The following is a 10652-nucleotide window of genomic DNA, read 5'->3' as shown; positions in this document are numbered from 1 at the left end:
GCATGTTTAAGGTGATATGTTTAAGCAGGTAGATGCATATTCCATTTGTAATAAAATCAAATCAAAAGGGCTCAACATCCTCACCCAACTCTGGAAATAACTCATCTTAAATGTTGTAGATGGATGGTATCCTTGAAGTGACTGGATTGACCTTGAAGGAGCTGGGGGTGGTGACGACTGACAGGGAGCTCTGGCGTGGGATGCTCCATGAAGTCACGAAGAGTCTGAACGACTGAACAACAACGAACAAATGTTATGTGCTTCCCTGAAATCTATAAATAGGGGATGGGTTATGTATCAAAGCACTCCAGACAGATGGCCAGACAGCCAAAGATAAGACAAACCACACACACACATGATAGATATCCTAACTCTGGAAGAGACTCCCAAAGCCGATCCAGTCCAACTCTCTTCTACCATGCAGGAAGACACCTTCAAAGCCCTCCAGACAGATGGCCAGGCAACCATAGATATGATAAGCCATACACACACACACCTGCACAGACAATGGAGCAACAAAAATACTGTATACCCACAAGCACTATGGAATTACATATATTAGAAACCAACTCTTTTCTTTCTTTCCCATTTCACCAAACTGAGCCACAGCAACGAGTGGTCCAGTGGCCGGGTACAGCTAGTTTTATACACACACATATAGAAAAAGCAAATAATAACTACATTTATTATGGATGTTTAGGGCAACCACAAGTAGGGAAGTTTGCTTACTAACGATTAAGTCCCACTGAAAATCCAACGAAACTTTCGGATTGTACCTTTGAGTTTCCTGTAAGAGTGGAAAGAATGATATTATAACTCAAAAACCACAGGACGAATTGACACCAATTATTATTATTATTATTATTATTATTATTATTATTATTATTATTGGGTTCCGGGCTATATGCCCATGTTCCAGGAGCATTCTCTCCTGACATTTCGCCCATACCTATGGCAGGCATCCTCAGAAGTTGTGAGGTCTGTGTGGAAGGGCCCCCAACAAAGGGCGCCTAGACTTATTAGAGAAAGAGAAGAAGTCCCACTGGAAATCTAATGAAATCGTCGGCTTGTACTTCACCTGTTAAGAGCAGAAAGCGAGATATTATTATTATTATTATTATTATTATTATTGTGATTAATAATATACAATAAATAATTATTTATAAATAATAAACAATATATAATCATTGCTTATTAATACCATTCAAAGTTGACACCCTTCACATCATCATCATCATCATCATCATCATCACCATCACCATCATTAATAATATTATTATTAGTAGTAATAATATCGTTAAAATGATAATATTATCAATAATATTAATAATGGTAATATTATTAGAAGTAATATTATTACTAATGATATTACTACTAATAATATCACCATTATTAATAATATTACCACCATCAATGATATTGTTGCTAATAATACTATCAACATTATTATCATTATTGATATTATTACTAATAATAATATCACCATTATTAATAATATTATCATTTTAATGATATTATTACTACTACTAATAATAATATCATTAACTGGCCGTCCCCTGCCACAGGTTGCTGTGGTCCAGTCTGTGTATATGTTTTGTGTGTGTATATATGTGTACTAGCAGTCCCCTGCCACGCGTTGCTATGGCCCAGTCTGTGTATATGTGCTTTGGGTGTGTATATATTTGTGTTTTTGTGTATATATGTGTGTTTACGTGTGGTTATGTGCATGCATTGTAATGAATTTTTTTTGGCTTTTTAAGTCCATTCCGTTGTGTTTTTTAGTATTTTATGAATGATGGTCACTCGTTGGCCTGATAGGTGTATTATGTCCACATTTGGTGTCAATTTGGTGTCAATTCATCCTGTGGTTTTTGAGTTATGTCAACCCCACAAACGAACATTACATTTTCATTTATATAGACATGCGAATGTAGATATTTGTGCATGTGTGTATATATGTTGTTTCCTGCATGTGTTGTAATGCATTTTTTGTTTTTGTTTTTTGGCTTTTTAAGTCTCTTCTGCTGTGTTTTTCAATGTTTTTATGAGTAATGGTTGGCCTGATAGGTTCTTGTGTCCAAATTTGGTGTCAATTCGTCCTGTGGTTTTTGAGTTATGTCAATCCCACAAACGAACATTACACTTTTATTTATATAGATGGTGGTAATGATGATGATGATGTGAAGGTCGTCCTCTTTGAGTGGGTATTTTGCTCCCCCTCCCCAAATACTGCACACTTTCCCCACAATGTGGTTTTAAAACGCTGTGCCGCAGCAACACCAACCTCTCAGACTGGATCTAGTTCGTATATGACCAGTGTAGACCAGGCCTGGGCAAACTTGGGCCCTCCAGGTGTTTTGGACTTCAACTCCCACAATTCCTAACAGCCGTAGGCTGTTAGGAATTGTGGGAGTTGAAGTCCAAAACACCTGGAGGGCCCAAGTTTGCCCATGCCTGCTGTAGACCCATGTAATGCAGTGTGAACGGCATTGAATGGCATTATAGGGTTTCTATGTCAGTGTAGATGCCCCCTCCCTCCGTCCCTGCCCCGAGGAGCCTGCCTGCGTTTGCTCCCCGTCTGGGCATCGTGCCCCCCTTTTCCCCCCTTTTCCTGGCGCTGTTTCCCCGGCAGACGCTAATCAAGTAATTTCCCCCTGCCAGCCCCATCCAATTGCTCTTTAGCTGTTGAACTGGGGAGTTTTGCTCGGCTTTTCTCATGCTAATCACCCCCATTCACCCGCTCTCTTTGAGGCTATTTGTAGTGGAATAAATCTCCTTGTTTGCCTGCCGCATGATTAATTGATATTGTGGTGTAGCCGGGGCTGAAAAGGCCGCGCCAACACTGGAGGAGCCCAGCCGCGGGGCGGGAGGGAGGGAGGGAAGGGGGGGGGGGTCTGCTCCGACGAGGTCTCCCAAAGGTCGCTGGACTGAAGGGGGGGGGGGGGGGGGAGAAAAGATGGTCCGCGTTTATTTGCTTCTATTTATTTACCTCTTAATAGAGAACGCGAATCGGTGGCTAAACGCCCGCTCAATACCGCGCCAGGGCTGGGCGTCCATAAACAGCCCCCCTTCGCCCCCAATTGATCCGCCTCCCTTCTCGGCCTCTAAACAAGAAACATACCTGTCCTCAACCCGGTTTTGTGGAATGACGTCATTGCACTTCCCTATTGCTATCCAACCTTTGGAAAGCTAAATAAACATGAATTGTCGAGGGCTTTAATGGCCGGAATCACTGAGTTGTTTTTTTTTTTTCCGGGCTATATGGCCATGATCTAGAGGCATTCTCTCCTGAAGTTTCACCTGCATCTATGGCAAACATCCTCAGAGGTAGTGAGGTCCTTCCTTCCTTCCTTCCTTCCTTCCTTCCTTCCTTCCTTCCTTCCTTCCTCCCTCCCTCCCTCCCTCCTTTCTTCTCCTCTTCCTTCCTGCTTCCTTCCTTCTTTCCTGCTTTCCTTCCTTCCTTCCCTTCCACTCCATAGCATTGAGCCATGGCCTTCCCTCCCTCCATCCTTCCCTCCCTCCCTCCGTTCCTTCCATCCATTACACTCCCAGGATGTCCATAGCATTGAGCCATGGCCCTTCCTTCCTTCCTTCCTTCCTTCCTTCCTTCCTTCCTTCCTTCCTTCCTTCCTTCCTTCCCCCCATCCTCCCTGCCTACCGCCCAGTCTTCCTTCCTTCCTTCCTTCCTTCCTTCCTTCCTTCCTTCCTTCCTTCCTTCCTTCCCAGGATGTCCATAGCATTGAGCCATGGCCCTTCCTCCCTCCCTCCTCCGTCTCCTTTTTCCCTTTCTTCCTTCTCCTCTTCCTTCCTTTAGGCTCCTTCCCTCCCTCCCTTCCGTTTCACTCCATAGCATTGAGCCCCTCCTTCCTTCCTTCCTTCCTTCCTTCCTTCCTTCCTTCCTTCCTTCCTTCCTCCCTCCCTCCCTCCCTCCCTTCCTTCCTTCCTTCCTTCCTTCCTTCCTTTACACTCCATGGCCCTTCCTCCCCCCCCCCTTCCTTCCATTACACTCCCAGGATGTTCATAGCATTGAGCCATGGCCCTTCCTTCCTGCCTTCCTTCCTTCCTTCCTTCCTTCCTTCCTTCCTTCCTTCCTTCCTTCCTTCCTTCCTTCCTTCCTTCCTTCTGCCACAGCCGAGTCCTTTTGCCAGGCGCTCTGCTCTCCTGCCTTGCTCTGTCCCTTCTCCATCCCTTTCTCCCCCTGCTTCTTAACAAACCTTGTTCCCCCAAACCACGTAATTCCGAGTCTCCTCTTCCACTAAACACCCCCTCCCCTCCCATCCTTTGCTGCTGGCTTCATTGCGAATATTTCCCTTTTAAAAAGAGACAGGGAGGGAGGCAGAGAGAGGAGAAAAAGAAACTGTTTTCCTTTCTTTCTTCTTCCCCTACGCAGGGTAATTGATAGGCTCTAGGAGAGGTCAGGATTAGCATAAGAATTAAGAGCAGTAAATTAATTTAATATTCCGTGCACATCTTCAATTATTTCTCCAGACCTTTGTCTCTGCGGCTGGCAGCGAGAAGGTTCAGCTGCTCTTCAGCCAAACAACATCTGTGCAGTTAATAATTTGATAAATAGCTCAGACAAATAGTTCCCGGATTATATCTGCCAAGCCGGGACTGCTTAGGGTGGCAAGGCTGGGCCCGCTGGTGCCAAGGCCACCAGATTGTGGCAAAATGAGACCCCGGGGACCAGGGGCACATGTAGGCTGTAGAATTCATGCAGTTTGATGCTGCTTGGATTGCTATGACCCAATGCTGTGGAATCCTAGGAGTCGTAGTTTGGTGGAAGAGAGGGCCAAAGACCTTATGGAGCCACAGCTCGCAGAATTCCATAGCATAGAGTCTCAGGGAAAAGTAAAAAGCCTTGGTTTTGACCATTAAAACCCTATATGATTTGGGTTGAAGTTACCTACAGGATGGCTTTCTCCCTACAATCTGCCCCTTAGGACATTCAAGGTCCTCTGGGGGGCGACTCTTCCAATGAGCCAGAACCCAACTGGCAACCACATAGCCTCCCCAGGACTGTGGAATGACTTGCCTTAAAAGGCACTGTCAGAATTTTAGGCATATCTGAAGACCTCTCTCTCTCCTGCAGGCCTACCCAGTCAGTTTTAACTATGAATTTTAAAATGATATGCTATGTTTGTTGTACTTTTAACTTTTGTCTCATGTAATTTAATATGTGTATGTTTTAATATATGGACCCCCTGGTGGCACAGCGGGTTAAACCACTGAGGTGCTGAACTTGCTGACCAAAAGTTTGGTGGTTCGAATTCAGGGAGCAAGGTGAGCTGCTGCTGTTAGCCCGGCCTTTGTAAGCCTAGAAGTTTGAAAACATGCAAATGTGAGTAACTCAATAGGTACTGCCTTGGTGGGAAGGTAGCTGTGCTCCATGCAGCCATGCTGGCCACATGACTTTGGAGGTATCTACAGACAACACTGACTCTTTGGCTTAGAAATGGAGATGAGCACCATTCCCCAGAGTTGGCCACAACTAGACTTAATGTCAGGGGAAACCTTTACCTCTACCTCTACCTCTACCTCTACCTCTACCTCTACCTCTACCTCTACCTCTACCTCTACCTCTACCTCTACCTCTACCTCTACCTCTACCTCTACCTCTACCTCTACCTCTACCTCTATGTTTTAATATATACATTTATTATTGTATTGTAGCTATGTTTTAATATGTGCCTTTTCAGACATATCTGACTATGTTGTGCCCCAGCTTTAGCTGAAAGGAGAGATGAGTTATATTATTATTATTATTATTATTATTATTATTATTATTAATGGCAGTTCAAGTGGTCTCAAACTGCATTAATTCTATGATGTAGATGCACCCCATTTTACTGCATCTCTTGTCGATGTGAGAACCAGCCTGGTGTAATTTTCGCTGGCCCACGAAAAACCCTTTGGTAGCCCTGAAAGAGTCACACTGTCAACATCTTAGAGGCAGGCAATAGTAGGTGCCTCCCTAAGTAACTCTTACTAATCCCACTCCACTAACTACCTATCTTTTGTTGCTGTTGTTCAAGTTATTTCTGACATGGAGTTTTCTTATAATCATAAAATCATGGAGTTGGAAGAGACCATAAGGGTCGTTTGGTCTTCTGCCATGCAGGAACACATACTAGAGCACTCCCAACAGATGGCCATCCATCCTCAGTTTAACCCTTCCAGAGACTCCAGAGAAAATTCTGAAGCAGCATATTCCACTGTGGAACAGCTCTTACCATCAGGAAGGTCTTCCTAATGTTTAGGCAAAATCTCATTTTCTACTGTTTGAATCCATTGCACCGTTCCCTAATCTCTCGAGTAGCAGAAAACAAGCATGTCCCCTCTTAGCCTTCTTTTCTCCAAGCTAAATATACCTAACTGCCTGGCAGGACTTGTGAAGCTGAGAGAGTGTGACTTGCTCAAGATCAGCAGGTCGGTTTAATGTCGTCATACTTCTTAAAGACCCACAACAGTAATAATGTTTGCAGACATTCCCATTGGAAAATTGCCCATGGGAATGATATCTTCACACAGTTCCCCAATAACCTGCTGTCTGCAACAACTTGCATTCACAGGTGTTGCGAACAGCTCCCCCTCCCCCACCCAGTCCTTTTCTTTTCATTTTCCCCACTCTCCCAGCCATGTAAAGTCATATCATTTGCCTGCTATCTATCATGTTACTGTGCCTACTTCTTAGGAGTGACAAAGTGGGCTTCAGTATCCTGAGAGCTTATGAATCAAAATAACCCCTCCTCAAATGAGAAAATACTGTAAGATTCTTTATCATTTTGGCTGCCACAGACATAACATGGCTGCTTTTCTAAACTGGCAAGCAAGAATGAGCAATTTCAGATGAATCCTTACAAGGAAGGAGTGTCCTTTAACTGCTAGCAAAGTTTAGGAAATTACTTGCTGGATAATAATTCCCTGAATCTACTGTCCATGCTGGTTGGGTAAGTCTGGTAATCCACCACCTTCCCCAACTTTCTGAAGCTTAGACATTGATAACACTTTGTCATGGCATCGTTGAGGGCCCTTCAACACAGCCATATAACCCTGAATATCAAGGCTGAAAATCCCACAATATCTGCTGTGAACTGGGTTATCTAAGTCCACACTGCCATATATTCCAGTTCAAAGCAGATAATGTGGGATTTTATTCAGCTATGTGGAAGAGGCCTGAGTTGGAAGAGACCGCAAAGGCCATCCAATCCAACCTCCCATCATGCAGGAGGATGAGCTTTGTTTATGGCCAATACAGCTACATTTTGTACCCTTTGGAAAGGACTCCAGCACTAGCAGTAGCTTACTGAGTGAACAAAAATGTGTGTGTGTGTATACAAACTTGGTTGGCAAACCAATCAGTGCAGTAGAAAACTCCCTTGTGATGCAGTGGTGGTTTTTGTGTAATGTTTAGGGCTAGGAAGGGCTAGCAGCTTTTGGTTTGGTTCATCCACTGTTCTTCTCAATGATAGGTGTCTCCCATAGTAACTTTGTGTGACTGAGGCCCCTTCTACGCACCTGAATAAAATCCCACATTTTGTTCTTTGAACTGGAATATATGGCAGTGTGGACTCTAATAACCCAGTCCAAAGCAGATATTGTGGGATCTTCTGCCTTGATATTCTGGGATATAGGGCTGCGTGGAAGGGCCCTGAATAATCACTTCACAAGCCACACTTTCACCTCAGTTTTAGAGCTCTTCCACACAGCCATATAAGCAGAATATCAAGGCAGAATATCGCACAATATTTGCTTTGAATTGGGACCCCTTCCACACAGCTGAATAAAATCCTACATTTTCAGCTTTGAACTGGGATATATGTTAGTGTGGACTCAGATAACCCAGTGAAAGGGCTCTGGGTTATTTGAGTTCATACTGTTATATATTCCCGATCAAAACAGAAAACGTGGGATTTTATTCAGCTGTGTGGAAGGGGCCCTAGAGTCCTTCTACACAGCCATATAATCCAGAATATCAAGGCTAATAATACAGATTATCTGCTTTGAACCAGATTATCTGAATGTACACTGGCATATAATCCAGTAAAAACCAGATAATTTGGATTTTATATCGCTGTGTAGAAGGGGCCATAGTAGGTTTGTGGGAGAATCAGTACATGCATTAATCTGAGAAAGGTCCAGCATCCGTTAATCAAGTGATGAGCCCAAGTGTGTGAATGAGAAGCAATCAAATATATTGTTTTTAGGTTTTCCCTTGACATTAAGTCCAGTCATGTCCGACTCTGGGGGTTGGTGCTCATCTCCATTTCTAAGCTGAAGAGCCAGCATTGTCCAGAGACACCTCCAAGTTCATATGGCCAACATGACTGCATGGACACTGCTACCTTCCACTCGGAGCAGTACTTATTGATCTACTCACATTTGCCTGTTTTCAAACTGCTAGGTTGGCAGAAGCTGGGGCTGACAGCGGGAGCTCATGCCGCTGCCCGGATTCGAACCTGTAACCTTTCGGTCAACAAGTTTAGCAGCTCAGCAGTTTAATCCACTGTGCTGCCAGGGGCTCCATCAAATATATTACTGCTGGGATTTTTTTTTCATTGTAAAGGCAGCAGAGACTGGACTTGTGTGAAGAGAGTTGTGTGGGATATGATTTTGGATTAGAGTCCACTTTGGCAGATGTCAGATGTTGCTGCATGGCTAAAATCTATGAATAAACCAGTTCATCTCATTCAAAGACACATTATTTTGTTGGCTCAAACACTGCTTCTTCTCTGAACCTTTTCTTATAACAAGAGAATCATTTAAAGTATGCTTTCATACAGAACTGACCAATTAAATAAACTGAGAACCCATCATTTTAACAGGAGAAAACTAAGCAAGTTTTTAACATTTCCAAAGAAATTTCTAAACTTCAAAGTGCTTAACTTCTGTTAAATAATCTTCTAAATTGGCCTGTTAATATTTTCTTGGGCTATTTCTGTAGCTGATGTGGACAATTTCTGTTCCCACTTAAATATAGTACTGACTAGACAAACACTTCAAGTCATTGTAAACTATACCCCGAATTCAGAGGAGCCTTGAATAAGAAGTAAATAAACTGGATGTCCTTGCACTTTAATGAGAGCTTGGTAGTGCTGATCCTTAAATACTGACAAACATTCTTCAAGACCTTAATAACAAACCACTTCCCAGACCTCTTTTAAGAAAGATCATACTGTCAGGCATGTGGTTGAATGAGAGAAACCTAGCTTATTAGAGCTGGCTGAATATCACAAAACAAAAAATTGCCAAGAGTGTTCACTTGAATTCAGGATGAGGTCCTCAATCTCTCTTTTGTATTTGTTCATTGCCGACACTGGAGAAGGAAAGTTCTCATCACACAACTCTTGTGCAAAGCAAAATTTGAGCTCCTTAAGCTGAAGTGCCATATTTGGGCTAGAAGGAACGGGTTGTATAGAGAATGGGAAACAGCACGACCCAGCAGTGGGATACATTTCCCAAAAGTCCTCTTCCAAAGCCTTAGTACACAGGCAATTAAAAAAAGGAGAGGAAAGGCCCTGACCTGCAGCTCAGACAGTTAATTCACTTGCTTTGTCTGAATGTGACAAGTGCTAGTTAGCTAGTTATATGTGATATTTGAAATGATTTAACCCATTTTGCAAGAGTCCCCCTTGCCAGTAATATCTGGAAGTTCACAAAAGGACATTTCTGCTGAAGGAGTCGAGATAAATTACAAGTTACATTGGAATTTTACACTTTAACTGTTACTTGACCACAGAGTGAGGATAGTATGTTGAATAACATATACTCACAGGGATCCATATTTATGGAAGATTTTGAAACTTCAGATTCATAGGGGCCTCTAAACACAAGAACAAAAGAAATGTACAAGAATTGCAAATATATATATTAAAATAATATAATTTGAGCATCCCTTATCTGGAATTCTAAAATCTGAAATACTTTAAAATCATCCACATGGATGGTTGAGATAGGGAGACATTTGTTTTCTTGTGGTTCACTGTACACAGACTTTGTTTCAAACACAAAATGGTTAAAAATGGTTGTGTGTTGCACCTCAAAATAGATTCACCTTGCTGAAATCACCAGAACTGCATGCAGGCCGAAGTCTTTGCAGTTTTTTAAAAAGTAAGAGATGAAAAGTTTAAAAAGCAAGTAATGTTCCAGAGGTCAATAAAACATAGCACTATAAAGCAGGATTCCAAGAGGCACCAATGAAACAAAGTCCCATGAGAACATGACAAAATCCCAAGACCATGGACACAAGAACTGTAAGCTAATCCAAGAAAATGAGCACAAGCTGCTTGGTTGAGTGAGAAGTTGTTCTGACAAAGGTTTGTTTTCAAGCACATGGCTTAATACCCTTTGCAATACATGAAAGCATTCCTTTGGCCTCTGACCGCCTTCTTGTTGGCTATTCTCACACTCCTTCGAACTCTGAATTCCAAATGGTCAGCCCGATCTAAGATTCCCATTTCATCAAGGTCAGGCTGCTTGTTAGTGTCAGCCTGGTTGCCTTCCTGCCTACTATCAGGCTGAGAACTGTCCTCCTTCTCTGAGTTAATTTGCACCTGGCTAGTTTCAGTATCAATGACATCATTCCCTGCTGTGGGAAACTGAACTTGCACACCCTGTTCCTCATTGTCTACAACAGGAACATTTTGAACCTG

Source organism: Anolis sagrei, chromosome 4 (genome assembly GCF_037176765.1).
Source record: "Anolis sagrei isolate rAnoSag1 chromosome 4, rAnoSag1.mat, whole genome shotgun sequence".
NCBI lineage: Eukaryota > Metazoa > Chordata > Lepidosauria > Squamata > Dactyloidae > Anolis > Anolis sagrei.
This window is presented reverse-complemented; position numbering follows the sequence as displayed.